This window comes from Salvia miltiorrhiza, chromosome 3 (genome assembly GCF_028751815.1).
Source record: "Salvia miltiorrhiza cultivar Shanhuang (shh) chromosome 3, IMPLAD_Smil_shh, whole genome shotgun sequence".
Taxonomy (NCBI): Eukaryota; Viridiplantae; Streptophyta; class Magnoliopsida; order Lamiales; family Lamiaceae; genus Salvia; species Salvia miltiorrhiza.
The window spans coordinates 20,481,268-20,493,493 of NC_080389.1; the positions used below are offsets into that span (position 1 = coordinate 20,481,268).

Consider the following 12,226-nt stretch of genomic DNA (forward strand, 5'->3'; position numbering starts at 1 on the left):
CATGATCCGGTCTCGCAGACTTTAAAGTTTACAACATGTGATGAATCAAAAAAATCATAAATAATAAATTATTTATTATTAAGAAAGAAAATATAAAATATATATAAACCAAAAACCAAACGGCACCAAATCATGTGAATATTTTTCGATTCGATTCGATTTGGACACTAATTGGTTTCACAAAATCAATATGTGAGTTTTCACAATTTGATTTTAGCGTAAAAAGCAGATATTCTTGGGCGTGGTTGCAAGTAGCAAGGCATAGATGTGTATATGAATGTGAGTAGTGAGGGTATAGCTATAGGAGTTTAGTTTTCAACGCATGATCGATCATCTTCAAAGGGTGCGTGACTTGGGATTTTAGGAGCCTTGAAAAATTGATCCCCGCTTTGCAACTTGCGCATTAACGTGTGCTTTAGGGATAGTAGGAGAATGGACTTTTTTGGGACCATGCCATTGCCACCGTCGTTGCATTTCCCATGCCTCATTATTCATTATTCTTCTTATTTGGCTTATATATACTACCCGGCCCCACCAATAAATATCCCACACAATATCTTTTCTATCTCATCTTTTTTTTTTTTATTCGTTTTCCGATGCCTAGCAAAATTCTCCATATTTGGCTTTACTACTTTGTATCTTGTGCTTCTGATTACGGATGTTAATCCAGCCCGAAATTTATAAATTAGTCCGATTAGTTCGTCAATTTGAAAAAAATATGATTAAAAGATTTTAGCTCGATAAACTTATAATTCAAATAGTTTGTGACTGAATAACCTGACACCCGTTAGGATTGGTCAGAAAATAACCTGAAATTCTATAGGACTGACTCGAAAATAATGTGTTCGCTTAATTATATAAAAATTTTCTCGTTATTTGATTTTCAACTTCATTACTTTGCTTATAAAAATTAATATAATAAGATATTTATTTCAAAAGTTTATAAAATATATTTTGATTCAATGTTAGAAAGTTATACTCATCATTTCACTTATTTGTATTTTTAATCAAATACTTAACATAAAATATCTAGATGTAAAAATTAAAAAATCATAATTATTTAACAAAAATATTGCATCTTTAATTCTCTAAGAATAGCATATTAGTTATTATGTAAGTTGCATGTTGAAATGTTTATGTGTGTATTTATTTATTACAAGTACAATATATTATCAAGAGAAATATATTGATTAAATTTTTTTAGAAAAAAATTCGATCCCGGCTTGCTAGCCCAAAACCTTAACTTTCAGAGTTAGGATTAAAAAAATTTAACTCGAATTTTTTTTAACCCGATTAACCCGCTCGCACTTGAATAACCGAATAACTTGATAGGGCTAGGCAAAACTTGGTGGGTTGGCCCGATTGATATTCCTACTTCTGACCCACACGTGCGCACATGTATAGCATTAGCATATTAAAATATCTATTTTGTTATTTTAAAGATAAAAAGTCGAAAATTAAAAAAAAATTATACTTTAGTTTGAAGTATTATTTTTCCCTTAAGGCACGATTAAAATGACAAATATTTCCTAAAAAAATATTTTTTCTTCTCGTATTTTATTATAATTTTTTTAATACTTGTGCTCTATTGAATTGAGCAATAAGAAATATTTTTTTTATTTTTATAATAGTAAAATAATTTTCTTAAAATTTACTCTATATAATATATACATTGTACTGCACAAAGTTGGAATTATATAAATATGTATACTCAAATTTCATCCATTAATTTATCTATTCAATGGTTGAGATTTTTCACGTACGCTTTTTTTTAAGTTCTCTAAATCATATATACGTTCACTTAAAAAAAAATTGTCTGAATCATACTCATTGACAGAATAAATAGAAAAACAAAAATGAAATACGAGTCTATGTATAGCAGCAATATCAAAGGCCTTCGAGTCTGGCTACCTAATGTTTAATATATATTTATTTTGCGTATTATTTTTCCTAATAACCCCACTAATATGACCCCCTCCCTATTATTAATACTATTCTGCACACGATAACTACATATGTAGGCCGGGAATAGACTTGAGGACTTCCGTTCACATATTAATTTTCTCTTTTTACATTTTTCCTATGTCATAATTAATGAATTCCATTCTAATTAAAGTTCTGTAATTAATTTGTAGCTGAACTTTTGTACAAATTAGGCTCCAGATCTGTTCAGTTAATATTTATTTTAGGTCCCATTTTAACGTCTTCACAAAAATATCAAAATTATTCAAATGTCTTGATCTATCAGAGTCTTTTCTTTTTCTTTTTTTCTTTTTTTTTTTCTTTTTTCTTTTTTAACAAATCTAACGCCGAGCTATGCTCCAATAAACAGTGACATGGAAAGTTAATTGCTCCACCTAAACTCATAATAATGTCGTTTTAGCATTGTCTAAGTGATGTCAAGTTACCCCTAAATCTGTGAATTCATCCAAATAAATTGTGAAAATAATGTGTGAGCCAAAAAATTTATAGCCCTAAGTTAGTTTGGCCTTTTCGGAGTGGATCAGTTGGGCCGGGAAGCCTTCAATATTTTATTTATAACTCTCTCGTAAATAATTTTAATTCACGAATGGTTAGAGCTATTGAAAGTTAAGGTGGTTTATTTCCATCATATTAACCCGGCCGTTCTGAAATTTCAAGTGTTGTAAGTTGTAACTGTAATGAATGTTTAAAATTTACAATTAGAAGTAGATGAACCTTATTAATTAAGGAAGTTGAGTTTCATTAACTACTAGAACGTCTATTCGTGCAATGCACGACGAATATCGAAATTAAATGATATGTTTAAATAATAAAAAATGTTAAATAAAATTAAAATATAAACAAAGGAAAAATATGTTTAATAATAAAATAAAATAAAATAATCCACATCAATTACTTAATTAAATCTTGAATTTAAAACGTATATTTTTAACTTTGTATAAAGTATAATGATAATTATAGTTATTAAATAAATTTAAATTATTTAATAATAAAAATTGACATTACAAAGTATTATTATTATTATTATTATTATTATTATTATTATTATTATTATTATTATTATTATTATTATTATGAAGCGTCGTAATAAATAAATTAATATTTTCATGCAAAAATATAAATAAAAAGTTGTAAATGTTAAGGAAGAGACAAAAAAATAAAATATTTTAAATTTTAATTTTTTTTATTTTTGATGATTTTTTATATCATATTATAGATTTTCTCACGAACTTAAATTTAAGATGTAGTATATTATTATTTTTTCATGTATTAAATTTGTTGATGTTTAGAAAAAAAAAATTAAAGAAAAAAAATAGTGAAAGAAGAGAGAAAAATGGAGGGAAAAGTTGGAGGGAAAAAACTCATCTTTTATATATTATATAGAATATAGATTTACATTTTCATTTATATTTTATAGTCGGGATAGGACAAGATGGTATCCTTTGTTGAAATCATCATATCATATGTCGTATCGAAAATATTGGTATGAAATTTTCATATCGGTACCTTGTCGAAATGTTTGACATATATACTGAAAATCTGTTTACTGGTTTATGGAATCTCTTGGTACAAGTTTTAATAAAAAAATGATTAAAAAGGTTCGTGATAGTATTGTAAAGAAATGGCCCTATATTGATAGTAAAGAAAGGTCTCGAATTAAGAATAAAATAGCTAAATTATGTATAGTGTTCAAAATTTAAAAATAAATAAATAAATAAATAAAATTCTTCGTCCCAATAAAATAGACCATGTTTTCTTATTTGGATATCCCAATTAATTCAATAAATTATTTCTTAAAATAAAAAGTCAATATATAATAAATATTCTCACACAATATTATTTACATCAAATGTCACTCTGATTCACATATACTTATCTCACATTTTATTTGAAAAAATAATATCTTCATTTCTCTCCAATTTTTTGGACAAATATATTCCCGAAAAAGTTATTTCATCTCTCATATTTTATTATAAACTATTCGTTTATTAACATATGTACCCAAGCCTTATGGCCAATTAAATTGAGATGGAGAAATTACATATATTTCAGGACGTATCAAAAATGAAATACTCTTTCCGTTCCGCAAAGCTTGGGCAATTTCTTTTCGGCACGAGTTTTAAGGAGTTACTTCCTCCGTCCCATTACAAATGTCTCACTTTCTATAATGGGATGTCCCATTACAAATGTCTCATTCATTTTTTGATAACTTATTCTCTCGCTATACCTAACATTTAAATAATTTTCATCAACTCACTTTATCTACTAATTAATTACATATCTCCGTGTCCAAAAGTAATGGACGGAAGAATAGTATTTTGTATGTTAAGTATAATAGGTGAAAAAGTGAAAAAGTAAATAAAGAGAAAAAAAAAATTGTCATATAAGAAAAATGCCCAAGCTTCACGAGACAAATCGAAAATGAATAATACTCAAGTTTCGCGGGACAGATGAAGTAAATACTTCCTCCGTCTATCAATTCATATCCTAGGGGAAGATGACACGAATTTTAAGAAAAATTGTATTATTTATTTATTGAGTGGAGAAAGAGACTCATAATTAATAAAAATTAATACATTAATTAATGAATTAGGATATGAATTGATGGACGAATCAAAATGATAAATTAGGACACGAATTAATGACCGAGGAATTACATAATTTAATTTGAAGGCACGAATGGAGTATATTAAGATTAAGATCACTTTAAAGGAAACCTAAACGAATTCAACGGCTTCATTTTCAGACAGTGTCGACGGTGTCCCTGGTATCTTGACGTTCACGTCAATCACGTCTACAAGTGTCTATTCGTACGTATATTTATATATTAAATGTATATAAACTCAAACACGTATACGTAATTTCGATATATTGAAATTTTAAGATTAATTAAGGGAATAGAAAAAGTGTACGATGCATGATTGACTAAATTGATATAATATGGACAACTAATTTTACGTACATAGATTAAAATTACTTGATGAATTATTCTCGATCTAACAATTAACTATGGGGGCGTTCGGTTCCGAGATTAAATTAGCCCGATATTACCTAAGATTGAGTTGATTCAAAATTAATTTTGTCATAGGAGATAAGTCAAGACTCATACACCAAGACTAATCTCATGCAGCTACAACATATAGAAGACTTAAATGAAATTCGATTTAACTCATTGATGTTACTTCTTTTTACTTTGAAAATTAAAGTGGCAAAATGAGAATTAATTTATGTTTTTAACTTTAGATTAAATTAGGAAAACTATTTGCTGAACTTTATAAGATGTTTATGAGCTTATTAATAGCATAATTTTCAAAAGCATCTGGCATAATAAGACCTAAAAATAAGCTTCTAAAGAAAAGAGTTCATCAATCCTATTTTATTTTTTATAATCTTATACTCCCTCCGTCCCACTCCAGTAGGCTCATTTTTTTGGCACGGATATTAAGAAAACTTAGTTTTTAGTAGGAAAATGATAGAAAAATAGTGTGGTCCATACCAATTAAATACACATTTTTTACTCAAAATGGAAAACGAGCATATTAGAGTGGGACATTCCAAAAAGAAAAACGAGCCTATTGGAGTGAGACGGAGGGAGTAAGTAACTATAAAAATATCTCTATTATGTTTTTATTTTATTTTAAACATATAGTGATTCCATCCGTCCCAGATTCTCGATTCTCTCTCTCTCTCTCTCTACGTAGGATTCTTTCTTTCTAAGTCATCTCTTTTTAATTCATAAGTTCAATTATTAAATTAAATATTTTGAGAATTTAAATTTTTTTTAAATATTAATTTTATAAGGCATAACACATTATTAAAAAATTTCACTAGTGACATGAGACTTGTTAACTATTATGTGTGTCATAAAAATCAATGACATTTGATGATGTAGCTTACTCAAACACTCTAGGTGCCATCATATATACTCGGTATTTAATTAGGTTCGATATCCATTACAATTAATTTAACTTTAAGAATTCAGTTCATAAAAATAAATCTATTAAATGACTTACGGTGTAGAATATAATAGTGTTTTTTTTTTTTTTTTTTTCTGTGGAAATAGAATTACATATAATATCTGAGACCGAGATTACGAACTTTTATGATACAGGAATATAATTTCTTCTATGCAGAAGATCTCCTGTAGTTTTACTTGGGATAGAGGTAAAAATTAATAAGCGCATTAATTCAAACCTTTATATATAGAAAGTTTTCTATATATGTTTGTGAAATTCTCTTAACTTAATTTTTTTCCCCAACACAAATATATATATATATATATATAGGGGCGCGCTTCAGTGAGATCCCCTATTTTTCGTGTAACATAAGTACAATGAATAAGACATATAATACTAATGCACAAAACGTATATCTAATGAACAAGATGTATATACTGATGAAAAATAAAATTTAAAAAATTCGTAATGAATAAGACATATATACTGATGAACAGGGCCTACATACTGATGAACAATGCAGTATATACTGATGAATAACAAAATTTAAAATATTATGCTCCCTCCAGGATTCGAACCCTGCGAAAAAAAATCACCCTCCAGATACAATATCAGCCATAGGATTGATGAAATAAACGCACCAGATCGTGCCCTAGATCTCACTAAAATTAGGGGGTCTCATTGGAGCGGCCCTATATATATATATATATATATATATATATATATATATAGAGGTGGGCTATCGTGAGAGCACATCTTAAAATAAGAAATAAGAGCAATTTTTAACGTATGAATTTTATGTAGAATACATATGAATTCGCTGTATAAAGTAATGAATTATGAAAAATAAATTTTTGCTACCTTTGAGATTCGAACTCAGGACCATAAATCCATCCAACAGGATTATGAATCAACCGTAGATCTTGATAATCTAAGGGCTGAAAATGATTCTTATTTTATATCTTAAGAAATGCTTTTATTTTAGCCCTTCCCTATATATATATATATATATATATATATATATATATAGGGTTAATAGCCGAAAAATACATGAACTTTCACGAAATTTGCAAATTTCACATTAGCTTCAAAAATAGCCTCAGAATACATTACTTTTTAATTTTATTGCAAATTGCACACGTGTTGACCACCACCTTGGTCGGTGGTGACGTGGCTCCCGGAATTTTCCGACGTAGACTCACCGGCATTCAAAACGACGTCGTTTTGAGTAGTATAAATTAAAAAAAAAAATAGAAAAAGGTGAGAGGCGATGGACCAACGGCGTCTTCCCGTCTGGACACCACACCTTCTTCGGTGGTTTGGTTGGTGGAGGCGATGGACCAGAGCAGGCGCGAACTAGGGTTTGTTGTTGTATGGTGTGTGTGGATCGACGAAGGTGAGAGGTGGCAGTGGCTCTGCCACTGATAGAGGCGGCGTCGCGTCGCTTGGGGTAAAAAGAGAGAAATCCCCAGATCTGGCGGTGGTGGCGGAGGGCTGCAGCCATGGCGCTCCTGGCGGTGGAGGAGGATGAAGGTGGCGATGCTGTTGGAGAGAAGGGGTTTGATGGAGACGGACAGAGACGTAACATTGTGTACGTTGGAGAAGGTGAGATGATAGAGGCGGCGTCGCATCGCTGGGGGTAAAAAGGGGGAAATCCCCAGATCTGGCGGTGGCGGCGGAGGGCTACAGCCATGGCGCTCCTGGCGGTGGAGGAGGATGAAGGCGGCGACGCTGTTGGAGAGGATGGGCGCATCGCTGGGGGTAAAAAGGGGGAAATCCCCAGATCTGGCGGTGGCGGTGGAGGGCTGCAGCCATGGCGCTCCTGGCGGTGGAGGAGAATGAAGGCGGCGACGTTGTTGAAGATGAGGGGTTTGATGGAGGCGAACAAAGACGCGACGTTGTGTTGGTCGGATAAGGTGAGAGGTGGAGGTGGCGGTTGAGTGGAGGTGGAAGAGGGGAGGTCACGGCGCAGCTGCTCCTTGCCGGAGAAGCAGGGAGGCAGACAAGGTTGCATTTTTTTTTTTAGTAAAATTTTTAAAATATCAAAACGACGTCGTTTTGCTCACGTGGCTTGCCAGCGTGTAAAAAAAGCCACGCAATATGCCATGTAATGTCCACGTAATCACCGGTCAAACCTATTCCTCGCCAGAAATTTCGCCGTGTGCAATTTGCAACAAAATTAAAAAGTGATGTATTCTGGGGCTATTTTTGAAGCTCATGTGCAATTTGCAAATTTCGTGAAAGTTCATGTATTTTCCGGCTATTAACCCAAATATATATATATAATATAAAATTGGATAGGGTTATGCTATAAATTCAATTTTAAATATGAACTATGAAGGGTTAAGTATCAAATAAGCCCCTAACATAGAGGCCCTTATCACGTATAGATCCCTATAGTCGAAGTTGGTCCAACTAAACCCCTTTCTTATAATCAGGCCCTCTGCTCTAACGGGGAGTTAACACCGTTAACCATTTTATTATTATTTTTTTTATTTTGCACGTGATGGTGGAACCCACGCCTTCTTCTTCGCCAAGGTCGCCGGAAACACGCTCTGTGGCGGTTTGAGGCATCTCCAGTCCCCCTCTCTCTCTCTCACTTGGCTACATTGTACCCATGGTAGCCGTTGCCGCCGCCGCAGTCGGCCCATCTGATCTCCGAAGCCTGGAGGCGGCTGATGGTGAAGGAGTCTTCCTCCTCCATAGCCCTCTGTACTTCCGCCGGCGACGGCATGTATTGAGGGATGTTGAATAGGTGGATCTTATCTGCCTCTATCACTCCCTCCGACACCATTTCCTTGAGCGACAGAGCTAAGAGCTCCCAAATGTAGCAGCCCTCCCTGCTCACTGCGTTCTCGCTCTTTTGTCCTAATATAGACAGCACCATTCTTCCGCCTCCGACAACTTCTCATCCGATCGGCATCTCAAGAATCTCCGAAAATCGACTCGAAATTGGCTGTAGTACGCATCGATCACCGTCAGCGGGCTTCTGCTTCCGATGTATATATCATCTTTGTTCCATATATCTCAGATCTCCGACAAAAATAGATGAATGTGGTGAAAAATCAATGAACCAAGAATATATATTCAAAATCGATTAGGTCGGTGGAGATTCGTCATGAAAACCAATGTCAGCCAGAGTGAGAGAGAGAGGGGGGCTGGAGATGCCTCAAACCGCTGCAGAGCGTGTTTCCGGCGACCTTGGCGAAGAAGAAGGCGTGGGTCCCACCATCACCTGCAAAATAAAAAAATAATAATAAAATAGTTGTTATTTAGTAGTGTAGAAAATAGAATGACGATAAATGTAAGGATGCAGAACAGAGGCGAGAATAAATTCTCTCTCCGTAAGGCAAAATTACTTCCGCTCTGTGCTCGCGGATCTACAGTAATTGCCCCCAAGATACAACGGTTTAGGGATGATAGACGAGTCCTTAGCACTAGGAGTTCGCTATTCGGTCGAACGGCTTGATACTCGGGACTGAATATGTAAACTAAACTAATATGACAAATTGATTATCTGAATTCGTTGGTGTATTTAATCTCATTCTGGAGGGCCCTATTTATAGTAGTCCAGGGGTTTCCTTGAACTGACGTGACTGTTTGGCCAAACAGGAGGTCCGAACTAGCGTGTCTCTTCGGTCTTTGAACTGTCGCCACGTGCCCTGTTTGGGCAAACAGATTCGAACCATCGTGTCTCTTCGGTCCTCAACCGCTGCCACGTATGTTTGGGCAAACAGGTGGTCCGAACCGTCGTGTCTTTTCGGTCCTTAACCGTCGCCACGTGCACTGTTTGGGCAAACAGGTGGTCCGAACCATGGATATCTTTGGGCATTAATTACTCATTCAATTCTTTACAGATTTGAACAAGTAAATATATGAAATTAATCTACTCAACATGTACATTCCAAAAATATCATTTAATTCCATTAATCACCAAAGTAATTATGGCATTAAATAAGCTATTTATTCCAACAATCCCCCACATGAATGATGATTAATGCAAATGCAAAAACTAAGTCCCGACGACCTATTATTGCATCAGGATAGGTAGTTGTTAGCTTTGAACCTTCCTTAGTGTAATGCCATAGGATTTACTTGTTGCTCGGTGAACGCGATGTCTTGAACCGGTCAACTTTTGTGTAAACTAAGTCAACAACATACACACAATAATAGATCTAATATCTTTCGTTCTTACGTTATGTCCATTTCTGGCCTTGGATCATTTCTTGGATTCATAAGTGTTATCGATAATTTGAAGCGGCCCCACTTCTTCACTTGTGTAGGTGATCTCCTATAAAGAGTATCCTGCCATGCTCCACTTAATAAGGCTATAGGAATCATTAAAAGCTTGTGACGGCTTACCCTTTACCACAAGCTGCAGGTTTTGCACTTGAACTATTTATAGTAGTCCAGGGGTTTCCTTGAACTGACGTGACTGTTTGGCCAAACAGGAGGTCCGGACTGGCGTCTCTCTTCGGTCTTTGAACCGTCGCCACGTGCCCTGTTTGGGCAAATAGATCCGAACCATCGTGTCTCTTCGGTCCTCAACCGCTGCCACGTATGTTTGGGCAAACAGGTGGTCCGAACCATGGATATCTTTGGACATTAATTACTCATTCAATTCTTTACAGATTTTAACAAGTAAATATATCAAATTAATCTACTCAACATGTAGATTCCAAAAATATCATTTAATTCCATTAATCACCAAAATAATTATGGCATTAAATAAGCTATTTATTCCAACAATAGTTAACGGTGTTAACTCCCCGTTAGGGCAGATGGCCTGATTATAAGAAATTAAGTAGTTTTGGGGTTTAGTTGGACCAACTTCGACTATGTCACACCCCGATTCTTGAATGAATAAATATAATCGAGGTGCAACTAATTCATAGAAATAAACAAGGAACAACCTTGTAAAAACCCGAAATAGGATAGAAAGTCGGGCTATGCCCCTTTGGATCACAAGTTTTGTTTCATGCTTCTGACAACCGACATTCATTGGCATAAATTAAGTAGTGAAGAGTCTAAGCTCGGTCAGGTATATCATTTGAAATTTAACATGAAGATCTTAAGTTGGGAAAACAAAAGACTGATATGAGTAATTGCTACAGCGGAAGTCTAACATAGGAATTTATCTCTAGCCTCAGCTCCGTCCCGTCAGCACCAGCCAGCCAATCTGAAAACATTTGAAAGTATTTTTGGGCTAAGTACTAATGTACTTAGTGGGCATGCATTTTCTGAAACATCTCATATTTTAATAAAGACAGTTTATCCAATTATACTTGACATGACTTAGAAGGTTTTAAAATGAAATAACTTCTAAGCATGTTAAAATATTTTCTTTCATTTGTGCGCACATGTCACACTCCCTTTCTGTTACTCGCTGTGATCCCGGACCTCTAGCCACCGACGGATCTCTGTCTCCCGCTGACACTTGCCCTGAGGACGTAACTCAGACAAGTTGAATTGACCTCGGGACGCTACCCAGGCAGGCCTGATATTTCTCATGCTCCGGAACACATCCAGCCGAGCACCCTTATAACGCCTCTAGTTAGAGCCCGATGGAGATCAACCCACCGAGTCAACTAACAAGTGTACACAATTCTCAAACAACGTATTAGGTCATAAGAGAACCTCAATTGATTAACTGCGCGAGCCTTAAACAGAGTAGAGTGCACATAAACATTTTATTGGATAAACAGTTTTCATTACATTAAATAAACAATTTGCATTTCATTGAAACATTTAGAGCTTAATAACTCAATCATACTTTGTACATTTGGAAAGTAATGCCCACCTGGTTAGGCAAAGCCTGAAGATCATAATCACATATAAACCTGTTTTGGGAAAGCAGCGCTGATCCCCCTGGTCACAAAGCCTACAAGAAATTCTATTCTTAATAGGTCTCGTGAAGCTAATCTTAAGTCATGGTGTAGTGCTTAATATTCTATGATTCACTTAGCCGGGTTTTCAAAATTTAGTAAATAAATAATTGAAAACTAAATTCTTGAGTTAAGGACACCAACAATATCCTTACTCGATTTTCTTCAAATAATTGGAATTATAAATAAAACCAATTAAATACTTTTATTGCAAAATAAATGCAATTTAATGTCATGCTTAGCATTTATTAAGTAATTTACTTCAAATATACACATAATAATAATATAATATTATTATGCAAATTATTCTTTAAAAATAATAATTAATTAAACTAATTAATAGTTCAATTAATTAATATAAGTGTAGTCCATTTAATTAATAGAAGGCAGCCCAAAATTTTA

The 12,226-nt window shown here is 34.0% G+C and overlaps 1 long non-coding RNA gene across 1 annotated transcript; it reads right to left on the reverse strand.

The window, feature by feature from the left end:
* Nucleotides 1-10,831: 10,831 nt before the first annotated feature.
* Nucleotides 10,832-11,822, reverse strand: LOC131018064 (uncharacterized). Its single transcript, XR_009100007.1, has 2 exons — nt 11,740-11,822; nt 10,832-11,118 (listed from the first exon to the last, which is right to left on the reverse strand). It is a non-coding gene; the product is annotated as an uncharacterized LOC131018064 (long non-coding RNA).
* Nucleotides 11,823-12,226: the final 404 nt, after the last annotated feature.